The 15,460-nt window shown below is 43.8% G+C and overlaps 1 protein-coding gene across 3 annotated transcripts in view; it reads right to left on the bottom strand.

The window, feature by feature from the left end:
• LOC137331690 (lactosylceramide 4-alpha-galactosyltransferase-like) overlaps positions 1 to 15,460 on the bottom strand; it is a 73,155-nt gene that overhangs the window by 34,694 nt on the left and 23,001 nt on the right. For 2 of the 3 annotated variants that reach the window (XM_067995655.1, XM_067995654.1), the window contains exon 2: positions 9,154 to 9,213. The exons of the other annotated variant lie outside the window; for it this stretch is intronic. The gene's annotated coding sequence lies outside the window, so the exon portion shown is untranslated. The remainder of the gene's footprint in view (positions 1 to 9,153; positions 9,214 to 15,460) is intronic. 3 annotated transcript variants of the gene reach the window in all.

The raw sequence follows: 15,460 nt of genomic DNA, 5'->3' as shown, positions 1-15,460 counted from the left end.
TACGGGCCTCCCAACATGGTTCCCAAGTCATTTCAAAAAACTGGAAAGTACCACACTGTCGTTGGTCATATCTATTTACAGATAAAATTAGTTTCGCAAAACAGAAATGTAAGGTTAGAAACTAGCAATACAATATTCGACCTACATGATACATTAAAAAAGACTTGCATTTATACAGCACTGTTCGCGACCTCAGGACGTCCCAAAGCACTTCACAGCCAATGAAGTACTTCTGAATTGTAATCATAGTTATAATGTAGGACCTCCCCTGCTCTTTCCCCATAGCCCTGCAAATTTGAATCTGCTTCCACCACCCTTTCAGGCAGTGCATTCCAGATCATTACAACACACTGTGTAAAAAAAATTCTCCTCAGCTCCCCTCTGGTTCTTTTGCCAATCACCTTAAATCTGTGTCCTCTGGTTACCGACCCTTCTGCCACTGAAAACAGTTTCTCTTTATTTACTCTATCAAAACTCTTCATGATTTTAAACACCTCTATTAAATCTCCCCTTAATCCTCTCTGCTCTAGTCTTGTCCTGTCTCTCAACGTAACTGAAGTCCCTCATCCCTGGGACCATTCTAGTAAATCTCCTCTGCACCCTCTCTAAGGCCTGGCCATCCTTCCTGAAGTGTGGTGCCCAGAATTGGACACAATGCACCAGCTGGGGCCCATCCATTGATTTATAAAGGTTGAGTATAACTTCCTTGCTCTTGTACTTTTGTACTGTTTATAAAGCCAAGGATCCCGTATGCATTTTTAACAACTTTAAAAGCTCCTTTCAATAACCGTCGAATAGAGCTCTCTTACAAACCTTAACAAGGAGCTGCTGGAGATTGGCAGTGTGAAGCGGGTAACTGGGAACGCTGGGAAAGTCCAACCTTCAACAATTCCCAGGTCACCAAAAGGCACAAATTCTCCGAAAATCAAAACGATCCTCCCTCAAGCAACCAGAACATTCATTATTTCTCTCTCTCTCACGTAGGTGAGGTGTAAACAGCATTCCTCTGGCTGCCTGTAGGGACATTGCTTCCAGAGAAACTAGCTGGAATGCTTGATGCAAGTTCTCCTGAATTAACACTTCAAAAACAAGCAGGGCTGTCTGGCCAAACCAGATCTGACTAGATTTTGATTGGTTGCATAACTGCCTGTAATGACGAGCTACCTCTCCCAAAAACAATAGCTATCTTGTGACTGTTTACTGCAATCTATCATCAGGGACAGAATGACTGAGCTTTTGAACAAGTACGAGCTGATCCAGAGTCAGCATGGATTTGTGAAGGGCAGGTCTGACTAATTTTTTTTGAGGAGGTCACTAACATGGTAGACAGGGGAGTGTATTTGTGGAATGTCGTCTCTATGGACTTCCAGAAGGCATGTGATGTGGTTCCGCACAAGAGATTATTAGCAAAAATGAGAGCACGAAGTTTGAGGTAATGGGTTGATAATTGGTTGGGAGGTAGGAGACAGAGAGTAGGGATAAAGGGAATGTTCTCTGATTGGCAGGATGTGACAAGTGGTGTTCCCCAAGGGTCTGTACTGGGGCCTCAACTTTTCACCATATATATCATGGATGAAGAAAGACAATTTTAAAATTGTGCCCTGTACAGCCAAGTCCAAGTCATTAATATATATCAAGAAAAGCAGTGGTCCTAGTACCGACCCCTGGGGAACACCACTGTATACCTCCCTCCAGTCTGAAAAACAACCATTCACCACTACTCTCTGCTTCCTGTCACGTAACCAGTTTTGTATCCATGCTGCTAATGCCCCTTTTATTCCATGGACTTTGACTTTGCTGACAAGCTTATTATGTGGAACTTTATCAAACACCTTTTGGAGGTCCATATACACCACATCAACCACATTGCCTTCATCAACCCTGTTACCTCATCAAAAAACTCTATCAAGTTAAACATTATTTGCCTTTAACAAATCCATACTGTCTTTCCATCATCAATCCACACTTGTCCAAGTGACTATTAACTTTGTCTCAGATTATCATTTCTAAAAGTTTCTAAGGTTTATTCTCACACCCTTTTTTGAACAAGAGTGTAACATTTGCAATTCTCCAGTCCTCTGGCACTATCCCCATATCCAAGAATGATTGGAAGATTATGGCCAGCACCTCCACAACTTCCAGCCTTACTTCCCTCAGCAACCTAGGATACATCCCATCCGGACCAGGTGACTTATCTACTCTAAGTACAGCCAAGCCTTTCTAGTACCTCCTCTATCAATTTTTAGCCCATCCAGTATCTCAACTATTCCTCTTTTACTGTGACTTGGGCAGCATCTTCTTCCCTGGTAAAGGCAAAGTACTCATATAGTACCTCAGCCATGCCCTCTGCCTCCATGCATAAATCTCCTTTTTGGTCCCTAATTGGCCTCACCCCTCCTCTTACTACCTGTTTACTATTTACATGCCTATAGAAGACTTTTGGATTCCCTTTTATGTTAACTGTCAATTTATTCTCATACTCTCTCTCTGCCCCTCTTATTTCCTTTATCACTTCCCCTCTGAACTTTCTATATTCAGCCTGGCTCTCACTGTATTATCTTGCTCCACCTCATTCCTCAGAACCAGATCCAGCAATGTCTCTCTTTCCTTGATGGGCTGGAAACATACTGATCAAGGAAGTTCTCCTGAGCACATTTCAGAAATTCCTCCCCCTCTCTGCCCTCTACACTATTACTATCCCAGTCTATATTAGGATAGTTGAAGTCCCTCGTTATCATTAAGCAATAGCTCTTGAAACTCTCTGTAATTTCCCTGCAAATTTGCTCCTCTACATCCTTCCCACTAGTTGGTGGCCTATAGAATGCACCCAATAGTGGAATGACACTTCCTTTTGTTTATATTAGAAATTACAGATGTCTCATTTTTTTCTCACGACAAACGTCCTCTTCCTGTGACACAATTTGAGCTTTAGTTTTTCCCAAATGATTTGAAACAAACTGGAAGAGAAATTTAGGAACGCTTTAACTTTTTTGACTTAAAAAAAAAATCACGTTGAAACCATTAACTGATTTTTTTTTAAAATCTACAATTATATAGCGCACTAACATAAAAGGTGTCACGAGGTGCTTCACAGAGCCTAATCGGACAAAAACGGACACCCTACCAGAGAAGTTATTAGGAGGGGTGGTACAGAGCACCAAATTAACACACATTTAACGCCAAATTCGAGTATAGACAGAGCACCAAATTCTCTCCCACAGCGCCAAATTCACACACACGCACACAGAGGTCACACACACACACATACGAACAGAGCGCCAAATTCAAGTATAAACAGCATCAGATTTGTGCACATGCTCTGAGTAGGCCAAATTCTCACACACGCGCAGAACTACACACACACACACACCAAGACAAACTCCAGATATTTCTAAAGGAAACAGTACAAAATTTTCAATGATTCTTTTAAATTATGTCATCTCTTTTGAGGAAATGTAACTTCTGTTTGGTTTAAGATAAGCAACACTGACAATAGCAGATGCCACGTCCAACTGTGAAGTAAGACATTTTAGAGCGTCACCTATACGCAGGCCCAATGATGGAGTCAGTCAAATTTGGCTTTTATTATAAGGGACGCTGGGGTGTTTACCAGTGTTTTGGTGATCGCACTGCACCATTTCACCTATGTTTCCATGGAGACAGGAAACCAGTGACATATCTGATCCAGCACCGAGACACAGTCAAAAGCTACTTAATTATGTTTCTGCTGTATATACAGTTCACCATCTGAAATGTAGCAATTCTGTATTGTTCCATTTCTTTAGATAAGCTGGATCGTGGAGGGAGGTATTAAATCAATCTCTTACCAACGGTACAAGGTTTAATTTCCTTCCTTCATCCAACACCCCTGTGCTCACTGATTTACACTGACTTCCGGTCCACCAATGCCGCAAATTTAAAATTCACATCTTTGTGTTCAAACCCCCCCATGACCTCGCCCCTCCCCTATCTCTGTAACCTCCTCCAGCCCTACAACCCTCAGATCTCTGCGCTCCTCCAATTCTGGCCTCTGGCGCATCCCCGATTTCCTTTGCTCCGCCATTGGCGGCCGTGCCTTCAGCTGTCTAGGCCCTGTGCTCTGGAAATTCACTCCCTAAACCTCTCCGCCCCTCTCTCCTCCTTTAAGTCACTCCTTAAAATCTACCTCTTTGACCAAGCTTTTGGTCACTTGTCCTAATGTCTCCTTCTCTGGCTCCTGTGAAGTGCTTTGGGACATTTTACTATGGTAAAAGCACTACATAGATGCACATTGGTGTTGTTGATCTCAGCAGCCTTTGACTAGAGCAGTTTCTCAATGTATATTTACAGAGGGGCCAGGTATGCATCCCCTGTATGAACATTTCCCTGCAACTGTGCTTAAAGATGCAATACTGCTATTAGGTTTGCATTAAGTGATATTACTCTTGTGGGACACACTTATATTAAGCCACGTTTACACTGCTAAATCCAGCTCCTGTATCCTGTCACCTACTACCACCCCGCCCCATCGCCTGTCACTGGTGCTGCCCCCGCTGGGCTGGAGTGCTACAGCTCTCCAGTACAATAAGCAGGCGAGTACTCTTCACCTGAGCCCAGTGAGTGGCTCTTTAAGCTAGAGGGGGCCCCCCACATCCAGACTCCACCCGGTTTTCACCGTACGTTTAGCAGAGGTATGGTAAACAGGAGCGGAAACCGAGCTGAACTTAGCCAGTACCACCGTGCCAGCAGAGAGGAGAAATAGGCCAGTGGGCAAGGATTCACAAAAAAGGACAGGAAAAGTCCACCAACCCTGTCCCATTCCCACATGATCCACCATCCACCCTGCCTGCCCCATCCCCTCAACAATCACATCCTCTCCAGGGAGAGGCTGAAGGCCGTAGAACAACTGAGGAAAAAAAACTGGGTCGTTCCTCTCCAACTCCTGAGAGCAACCAAGAAAATTCCAGGAGACCATGGGGCCTGACATCAGGCAGGGGACAGGAGCAAATCTTACAACATATGGGAAGGGGTTAATATGGGGGGGGGGGGTGGGGGGACAGAACTCTACTGGCACTGATTTTCCTGCAGACTTTGATCATTGTAATGGTGCAAATATGGCATAGGGACCCTTGAACGCTGAAGAAAAAGAGAGGAAATGATGGAGTAAATGACATTTGCCATTAATTACACCACTCTTTTTTCTCTTGGGACTGTTGTCATGCTGCTCTCCCCAGTCCGTTTCCCGCGCCAAAAACAGCTGGAAGGTAATTATAGCTCCGCCCCCATTAAAATCAACAGAGATCCCGATTTTCCTGTGTTTAAGCCGCTTCGCACTCCGTTACCCCTTGGACTGAAACATCATGGCGCTGGGGACCTGGCAGTGACGTGACTTACTGACTTTTTAACACATTCACTGATTGTTTTTAAAGGACGTGCTAAACGTGTTTGCTGATGGGGACTTGTTATTACCGACCAGTTCCAGGTCTGTGTTACAACCCCAGGCAGTCCTAACTGCTGCCTTCATTAATAAACCAAGACTTCAAATTATTAATGAGAAAGTTGATCCCGGAAACAACTTAACTGTTGAGTAGATGAATGTGTAACTTTTATGGTTTTCTTACATTCTCCCTTGTATCCCTCTTCACTCACGTCCCCCTTCCAACCCCACTTCCATCTGTGTCCGCCTCTGGGGAAAAAAACTCTTCCCAAGTCATTTACAACGGCACTTTCAAATTCCCAACTGTCTAGCTTTTGACCCTCCATTCACCACAAAATTTCTGCAGCTACTGATCTGCCCAATCTCACCCTCACCGCCACCTTTGATGTCCTTGTCCCTAATAAAACCATTACTCTCTCTCACCCTGGTCATTCCTCATCTCTGATCCCTTAAATCCAAGGGATACAGATTTGAACACTCATGGCAGACAACTGGTTTAGCCATTCATCGCCAGTTCTGACTCGACCACATAAAGCACTATCGGGTCCTGCTCTCCTTCGCCAAAACTGATTATTTCAGGACCATCCTGGATTGCAACTATCCCCCGGCTTCTCTTCTCCACTACAAACCGTCTTCTTAAATCCCTCTCCCTTGTCTTATCGCCTTCTTTGTCACTAAGGTTGAGACTATTCATTCAGCTGCTTCTGCCATTTCCCTTCCTTCCCCTAGCCCACCAAACCAAACTTCCCCTGAGGTTACCCCCTGCTCTAGCCCTGAACTCACATCTTTCTCTAGTTTCTCTCTCATTTCTTCTCATTCCCTCTCCAAGCTTATCTTGTGCATGAGACCCACCTCCTGCTCCCTCGACCCTATTCCTACCAAACTGCTGACTTCCCTTCCTGGTCCACATGTTAGCTGATATTATAAACAGTTCCCTCTCCTCTGGTACTGTCCCCCTCCCCTTCAAATCTGCTGTCATCCACCCCCCCACCCTCAAAATAAAGAACACCCTTGACCCTCTGCCCTTGGAGATTGCTGCCTTATTTCGAACCTCCCTTTCCTCTCCAAAGTCCTTGAACATGTTGTCACCTCCCAAATCCGTGCCCATCTTTCCTGCAACTCCAAGTTTGAACCTCTCCAATCAGGTTTCTGCCCCTGCCACAGCATTGAAACGGCCGTAATCAAAATCACAAATGACATCCTCTGTGACTGTGACCGTGGTGCACTATCCCTCCTCCTCCTTTTTTAAAAAAATTCATTCATGTGCGGCAAGGCCGGCATTTATTGCCCATCCCTAATTGCCCTCGAGAAGGTGGTGGTGAGCCGCCTTCTTGAACCGCTGCAGTCCGTGTGGTGAAGGTTCTCCCACAGTGCTGTTAGGAAGGGAGTTCCAGGATTTTGACCCAGCGACGATGAAGGAACGGCGATATATTTCCAAGTCGGGATGGTGTGTGACTTGGAGGGGAACGACCTGTCTGCAGCCTTTGACAGGGTTGACCACACCATCCTCCTCCAACACCTCTCCTCCGTCATCCAGTCGTAGCCAGAGAATCTCCTACAATGGTTTCTCTTCCCGCTCCCGCACAGTTAACTCTGGAGTCCCCCGAGGATCTATCCTGGCCCCTTCCTATTTCTTACCTACATGCTGCCCCTCAGCAACATCATTCGAAAACACAATGTCAGATTCCACATGTATGCTGATGACACCCAACTCTACCTCACCACCACCTCTCAAACCCTCCACTGCCTCTGATTTGTCACACTGCTTGTCCGATGAGCAGAAATTTCCTCCAATTAAATATTGGGAAGGCCAAAGTTAATGTCTTTGGCCCCCACCACAAACTCCGTTCCCAAGCCATCAACTCCATCCCTCTCCTTGGCCACTGTCTGAGGCTGAACCAGACCTTTCGCAACCTTGCCATCGAATTTGACCCCGAGATGAGCTTCCGGCCACATATCCTCTCCATCACCAAGACCACCTACTTCCACCTCCATAATATTGCCTGTCTCCGCCCCTTCCTCAGTTCATCTGCTGCTGAAACCCTCATCCATGCCTTTATTACCTCCAGACTTGACTATTCCAATAATCTCCTGGCCGGCCTCCCATCTTCCACCATAAGTAAACATGAGCTCATCCAAAACTCTGGAGACCATATCCTAACTCGCACCATGTCTCGTTCACCTATCACCCCTGTGCGCACTGGCCTACATTGGCTCCTGGGTCCAGTAACATTTCAAATTTAAAATTCTCATCCTTGTTTTCAAATCCCTCCGTGGCCTCACCCCTCCCTGTCTCTGTAACCTCCTCCAGCTCAACAAGCCTCCGAGATCTTTGCGCCCCTTCAATTTTTGTCTCTTACGCATCCCCGATTTTAATCGCTCTACCATTGGCGGCCGTGCCTTCAGCTGCCTAGACCCTAAGCTCTGGAATTCCCTCCCTAAACCTCTCCATCTTCTCTCCTCCTTTAAGACGCTCCTTAAAACCTACCTTTTTGACCAAGTCATCTGTCCTAATATCTCCTTAAGTGGCTCGGTGTCAAACTTTGTTTGATTACACTCCTGTAAAGCTCCTTGGGACGTTTTACTATGTTAAAGGCACTATATAAATGCAAGTTGTCGTTATTCTGATCCTTTCCTGATCCCCGATTGTAGCAAACATTATCAATGGTTTCACAAAACAGCAAAATACAACCGAGTATGTTTCTAACGCTGATGACCAATACAGGGAATCAACTTTGATCTAATTCTTTAACCAAAGTGAGTTCTCAAGCAGTTGGTGTGAAAGAAACATTTAGCACGTCAGATTGCTTGGGTTGGATGGGAACCCCATTAATGAGGAAATTTAATGGGGGGGGTAGAGATCGGGAGAAAAATCTAAATTTGGGGAAACGGCAGCTAAGAAACCCAAGAATTTTATTGTTTGCACAAAGGAACCTGCAAATGAGGAGGATCCAGTAACCCAGCCTCCAACCGGGAAGGATCCCCTCACCAAGCAGCATCCACCGGCAAAGAGAGCTTATTTACAATTTCAATTGCGGTAATGTAGTTTACATCAGAATCTCAGTTACGGGGAGATGGTGTTAATGTTGCATCGTTGTCAAATTCAGCGCTTCAATTACCACCATAACAATAAATCGCACCGTTAGAGGAGCGATCAATACGTTGGCCATTGGCCGCGTAGCTTCTGATTCGCTGCGCCGTATTCTAATTAGAAAAAACGGTAAATACGGAGTAAGTTATCAACGGCGAGACAGGCCACTAGACGGCAACATTTACCGTACACATTGTCGATCTCACCATGTGGATCGCTATTGGCCTGTGTTAAATTTTTAACTTATACTAGCGGATCTCCCGTAGGATTGAACACAGGGAGTCAAGTAGGGTTAGAGAGACCAGGTCAACTGACCAGGGCACACAGATGGAATTCGGTCCTCATTTTAAAGTCAAACATTCTGTCCTTATTTTTATACAATGCTTTTATTCTTTGTCGTTAAATAGCAAAACTTACGACAATATGGAAAGCAGAGTTCCTTATAGCACAAACATTTCTCTGCAGTACATTGTCTCTCAGCCTTAGCCACAAAACTGGGAAAGTATAGGCTCTAATTAGAACAGCGGGATGTGATATTGTAGCTGTAACAAAAACTTGGTACTAGTCAGGGCGAGACTGGAAACTAGATATTCCCAGCTGTAATACTTTCAGGCGATAGAGAACCAAAAATAGGAAGGCGGCTTACCTTGTTAATTGGAGGCACAATTTCAGCCAGGAATGGAAACTTTTTATTGATGGTGTCGACCTGGGCGGAATTAAATAACAAGGGACCTGTTACTACATTGGGAGTACATTATAGACCAATGAATACCGAGAAAGAAAGAGAGCTAAGAATTGCAGGCACGCTAGAGAGGTTTGCAATAAGAGTTGATAAAGTGCCACATGGTAGGCTTGCTATTAAGATAGCGACCCATGAATAAAGGGGGCAGTAGTAACATGGATACAGAATTGGCTAAGGGACAGGAAACAGAGAGTAGTGGTGAACGGTTGTTTTTCGGACTAGAGGGAGGTGTACAGTGGTGTTCCCCAGGGGTCAGTGCTGGGACCACTGCTTTTCTTGATATATATTAATGACTTGGACTTGGGTGTACAGGGCACAATTTCAAAATTTGAAGATGACACAAAACTTGGAAGGGTAGTAAACAGTGAGGAGGACAGTGATAGACTTCAAGGAGATATAGACAGGCTGGTGGCATGGGCGGACACGTGGCAGATGAAATTTAACACAGAAAAAAGCGAGGTGATGCACTTCGGTAGAAAAATGAGGAGAAGCAATATAAACTAGAGGGCACAATTCTAAGAGGGGTAGAGGAATCGTTGAAGGTGGCAGGCCAGGTTGAGAAAGCGGTTAAAAAAAGCATATGGGGCTCTGGGCTTTATAAATAGAGGCATAGAGTGCAAAAGCGAGGAAGTCACGATGAACATTTAGAAAACACTGGTTCAGTCACAACTGGAGTATTGTGTCCAGTTCTGGGCACCGCACTGTAGGAAGGATGTGAAGGCCTTAGAGAGTGCAGGGGAGATTTACTAGAATGATTCCAGGGATGAGGGATTTAAATTACGTGGATAGACTGGAGAAGCTGGGATTGTTCTCCTTGGAACAAAGAAGGTTGAGAGGAGATTTGATAGAGGTATTCAAAATCATGACGGGTCTAGACAGAGTAGATAGAGAGAAACTGTTCCCATTGGTGGAAGGGTCAAGAACCAGAGGTCATAGATTTAAGGTGATTGGCAAAAGAACCAAAGGTGACATGAGGAAAAACTTTTTTACACAGCGAGTGGTTAGGATCTGGAATGCACTGCCAGAGGGGGTGGTGGAGGCAGATTCAATCATGGCCTTCAAAAGGGAACTGGATAAGTACTTGGAACGAAAGAATGTGCAGGGCTACGGGGATAGGGCAGGGGAGTGGGACTAGCTGGATTGCTCTTGCATAGAACTGGCGCGGACTCGATGGGCCGAATGGTCTCCTTTCGTGCCGCAACCTTTATGATTCTACGATGAGGCACTTTGACCAGTCATAATCTCATGCACCTGCCCTGTTTCCATATCCCTTTTCAACAACCTGCTCCCAGGCTTAAACTTTTCACATTTAATCTTATATCTATGTCTCATTGGTCTAGACCAGTCTACTTCTAACTATTCTGTCCCAATCCCCTAATAGTTATAACTACCTCTAAGAAAATCACCCCTTAGTCTCCTCTATTGTAACAAAAAGAGTCCCAAATTTTTCAGGTCTTTCTTCGTATTTGTATATTCTCAGACCAGGCAGCATCCTCATGAATCTGCCCTGTACCCTTCTCTGTTGCCTTAACATCCTTCCTATAGTGTGGAGCCCAAAACTGCACACAGTACTCTAACTGTGGTCTTACTAAGGTTTTGCATAGATTCGCCATCACATCTTGACTATTATATTCTGGACATCTTGCAATTAAACCTAGTATTCCATTAGCTTTTTTTAATAAAAAATACGTATTTTTATATCCACTTGGGTTTCTGCTTCTAGGGTCTTGCGAGCCTGAACCCCAAATCCCTCAGCTCTTCCACATCTCCCAGCTTTCCCCAAAGTATAATTATTACTTTTTTTAAAACCAAAATGCACCACCTCATATTTACTGACATTGAATTCCACCATCTTATCAATATCCCTTTGCAACTTCCTTGGGTCCTCAGAATTATTAACAATGCCTCCTATTTTAGTATCATCTGAGAATTTGGACACCACACCCTCTAGCCCCATATCCAAATCATCGATGCACACTGTGAACCAGAAATAGTCTCAGAACAGAACACTGTGGGACACCACTACCCACTTCCATCCACTTTGAGAAACTACTCTCAACTCCGACTGGCTGTTTCCTCCCGTCTAACCAGTTTTTAATCCAATGTGCAACCCTCCCCCTAATTCCACGCCCTTAATCTTCTCCAGTAGTCTCCTCTGTGGTCCGATGTTAAAGACTTTCTGAAAGTCCATGTACATCACAACCACTCTGTTTCCCCATCCACCATATCTGTCACCTCCTCAAAGAACTCCATCAGGTTCATTAAGCAACGTCTTCCTTTCTAAATCCGTGTTCACATTGAAAATAAATTTTAAAAAACGGGACCCCCCGAGACAATTATAAGAATGTGGAATGCTTTACCACAAGGGGCTGTTCAGGCACAGAGTAGGAAAGTTGACATGAAGACTATATCTTTTAATTGAATAAGTATTTGAAAAAGAGGAATGGGCAAGGAAATGAAATTGGCCTAAAGAGCTTCAGCTGAACAGTTTAGCACTGACTCCACTCTAAGAGACTTGAGCAGCAGCTTTGCCAACAATGTGGAACTACTTTTTGCAAAGGAGTGCCACATTGTGAAACTACAATGTGCAGGCTGTGCAGAAATTGTTGTAATTTCTATGACAAGAACACAATCTATCTCACAATTCTATCACATGACAGGGTGGGGTAGAATTATCCCGACAAGTTCTTTTTAAAAGACAGAAACCAGAAATGTTATGAGGGATGATGGAATGGAGGAGAAAAGGGAATGGCTGTCAACATCGTCTGTTTTTTTTATATCAACCTTGTTTCCTTCTTTATCCTGCCACAATGCTGGCTGATTAATGATACTCAGTTCACTTCAATCACAGAACCTCTCTTCATTTAATAGGCCATGTGCCTCCAGTCTGATCGAACAGCAACATCTGTCAGCCACCCTCAAACTTACAGAAATGAAGTTCCTAATTAGTTTCTGACTGGCACAGGTATAGAGGTAGCTGGCAGGATGAAGCAGTCACTATAGGTCTGCAGCTCAGCAACGTTCGAACCAGGACAGCACTCTACCATCTTATATTGGACCTGGGTTATTCCTGTTCTTACTCAACTCAGAAGTATTGAGTAAGGGACAAACCTTGGACTATCATAGTCCCTGGTGGCCACTGCAGCTCAGAGATTTGCACCCTCCCCCTACCCGTAATACAACTGCTCTCCACGGATCCTTTATTTCACACATGGGTTACTTTTTTTTAAAAAAAAGGAGAAATAGCCCTTAAGGCGTAGACTGTAATTTCCCCTACACAAGAGAACTGGAGGTGACAGACTCCTGCCATTTGGGTTTCTCAGTATGCCTGAGATCACTCTACGAGACTTAGGCAGCAGTTTTGCCAACAATGTGGAACAATGATGGCCGACCTTTTGCAAAGGAGTGCCACATTGTGAAACTACAATGTGCAGTATTGTCATGAAAAGTACAAATTTTTTTAAACTTGGCAATCTTAACTGAATAAAACAAAAAATAATAATAGTTCCAACAATTGTTATAGGGCTAGTATAGACCTAATTATGCAATGATGTCTATGGAGCTGAACTCTAAGAATGATGACAATGATTTCCACATTAATTTTGAGAGATGCAAGAACACTGTTTCTTCGCTAGCAGATTCATTTGAATTATGGTTTCAAGATTTCAGCGATGATTTTAAAAAATGTGATATCCTTCACCAACCCATTCACCCGCTCAGATATCGAGATAGAAAGTTACCCACCAGACCTGTGAAACCTGCACACCAGGAAATTTTAGAAATGAAAGATCATTCAGGGCTGCATGCCAAATTCAAAGAATTGTGCAACTCACCAAGACTTGAAGTTGTTTCGGGAAGTTAGTATCACAGAATAATTTTCCTACTTTGCATGAATTTGCAAATTAAACATGGCAATCTTACACACTCGCTCCTGACAATATTGTCAATATTTGGATTCAGTTTTGAACATGCCACCTGCAGAAGATTATTGAGGTGGGTCACCTGTCAGTCTGGAGTGGAAGTTATTTTTGATGAAACTCGTGGTAGAGAAGGTCTGCTCACAAATGTAGGTTGAGATGAATCTACATGTAGAACGCAGAGCAAATTCAAGCACTTACAAACTGTTTCAGTTTTGCCTTGAATTTTGACACAGGATTAAACAGTGTTGGGAAAAGGCAGTCCTTCCCCTGCAAACTTTTGTTGAGCTTGTTAAGGTGTTCAGTGATATCAGTGAGAAAGGCAAGGTCACTGAGCCAGACTTTATCTTCAAGTGAACTGCTCTCCTCAACAAGTTCGACTTTTCTGTTAAAAACATTAACACTTTCCCTTTGAGTTCCCAAAATCTCAACAGCCTGTCCCTTTGACAACCAACGTACTTGGTAAGAAAGAAGCAATTCCTTGGCATCATGTGAATTTAACGCACGTGCACGAATTTTGTTTACGCAGCGCGCCACAGGATCAAGAAGGTGCAAAAAGTTCATCCCTTTGCCTGTTACCAGCACTGGAACAAACCGTTAGCAATCTTTTGACAATTAACATAATCTAGTTTTAAGGTTCATTCTTTAGAATGACAAGAGCTAAAGTACCTTTGGTTTCAAGACTGCAAACATTCAGAAATCAACCAGAACTAATAGTATTTGCAAATACTAATTACACAGCTTACCTTTAACATTATCACTGTGGAATGATGTTAAAAATATGCCAAGTTTTTAAAAAAATAAATGCATATTTTGCAAACATACACTTCCTGTGATAACACCAAACATACTGAGCTCACCCGCTCCATTCCCTAACCCACTGATCAGCAATGGTGTAAGTGGCAGCGGTGATCACAGTAGTGTTAATTCAGCGAATTTGTGATTACCATTGTTTTTAAATGGGGGCGGGGGCTACGATAATTTGCCTTTCTACTGTGTCGGCCAGGAAAACGGCAGACGGGTGCCCTGGAAGGTCACTTATGCCATAACTGCTTGGGGTTTTTGCACCGTAAAATAAGTCCCAAGATGTAGATAATGGCACGTGTTACCAGGAGATTCTGGGCCCATCTATCATTCTAAACAGCCAGCTCATTTGCAACACCTTCTAAAATCTAAATATCAACAAAACTAATGATGTTGATTGAAATGTGGCTGGGGATAAATAATGTAATTTAAAAACTCTTAAATTCTGAGGTTGACATCAGTACAGAGCCACAGGGAGGCTTGTGCAGACTTATAGAATTGTACATCATAGCCCTGCAAATTTTTCCCTTTTCAAGTATATCTCAAATTCCCTTTTAAATCTGCTTCAACCACCCTTTCAGACAGTGCATTCCAGTTCAATAACAACTCACTGTGTAAGTTTTTTTTCGCTTGTTTTACCTTTTCCCTAGCTCAGTCATGGTGGGTTTTACAAGGCTGGGCCTGCACTTCACTCGGTTATATCATCAACTGACGTCTGGTGAACGCTGTCACGGTGGTCAGTTCAAAAGACATAGGGATGGCCTAAAGATCAAACCAAAACAAATGAGGCATCTTAACTGACACATGGGAGCATGTGATAAGAAAATGTGGCAAAAGATGATTCATGATGGCATGGCAAAGCTTGAAGCATCCAGCTAGCCAAAGGAAAGAAAGTCCAAATGAAATTAAGGAAAGGTCAGCCCTCTGGTCAATCAGACATCCGATGTGTTGTGTGGGAGAAAATATTGCTTGCAAAAATTGGACTTCACAATCAAAGGAGAACCCACAACCTGTATTAAATTGGAGATGAATCATGGTTTGTCCATCGTTGTCGATGATACAGCCTATCAGTATCAATATGGCATTTCAGTGACTACTTTTCTCAATACTATGTTTGCATCGTCAGCTGTGGCTTAGTGGGTAGCCCTCTCACCTCAGTCAGGAGGTTGTGGGTTCAAGTCCCATGCCAGGGTCCTGAGCGCAAAATCTAGGCTGACACTCCACTGCAGTACAGGGGGAGTGCTGCACTGTCAGAGGCGCCGCCTTTTCACATAAGATGTTAAATTGAGGCCCCATCTGCTCTCAGGTGGATGTAAAAGATCCTACAGCGCTATTCAAAGGACATCAGGGGAGTTCTCCCTGGTGTCGTGGTCAATATTTATCCCTGAACCAATACCTAAAACAGATGATCTGGTCATTTATCACATTGCTGTTTGTGGGTCCTTGCTGTGAGCAAATTAGCTGCCATGTTTCCTACATTACAACAGTGA

This window comes from Heptranchias perlo, chromosome 13, assembly GCF_035084215.1.
Source record: "Heptranchias perlo isolate sHepPer1 chromosome 13, sHepPer1.hap1, whole genome shotgun sequence".
Classification (NCBI taxonomy): domain Eukaryota; kingdom Metazoa; phylum Chordata; class Chondrichthyes; order Hexanchiformes; family Hexanchidae; genus Heptranchias; species Heptranchias perlo.
The sequence above is the reverse complement of the archived record's forward strand: the minus strand, read 5'-3'. Positions and strand labels throughout refer to the sequence as shown.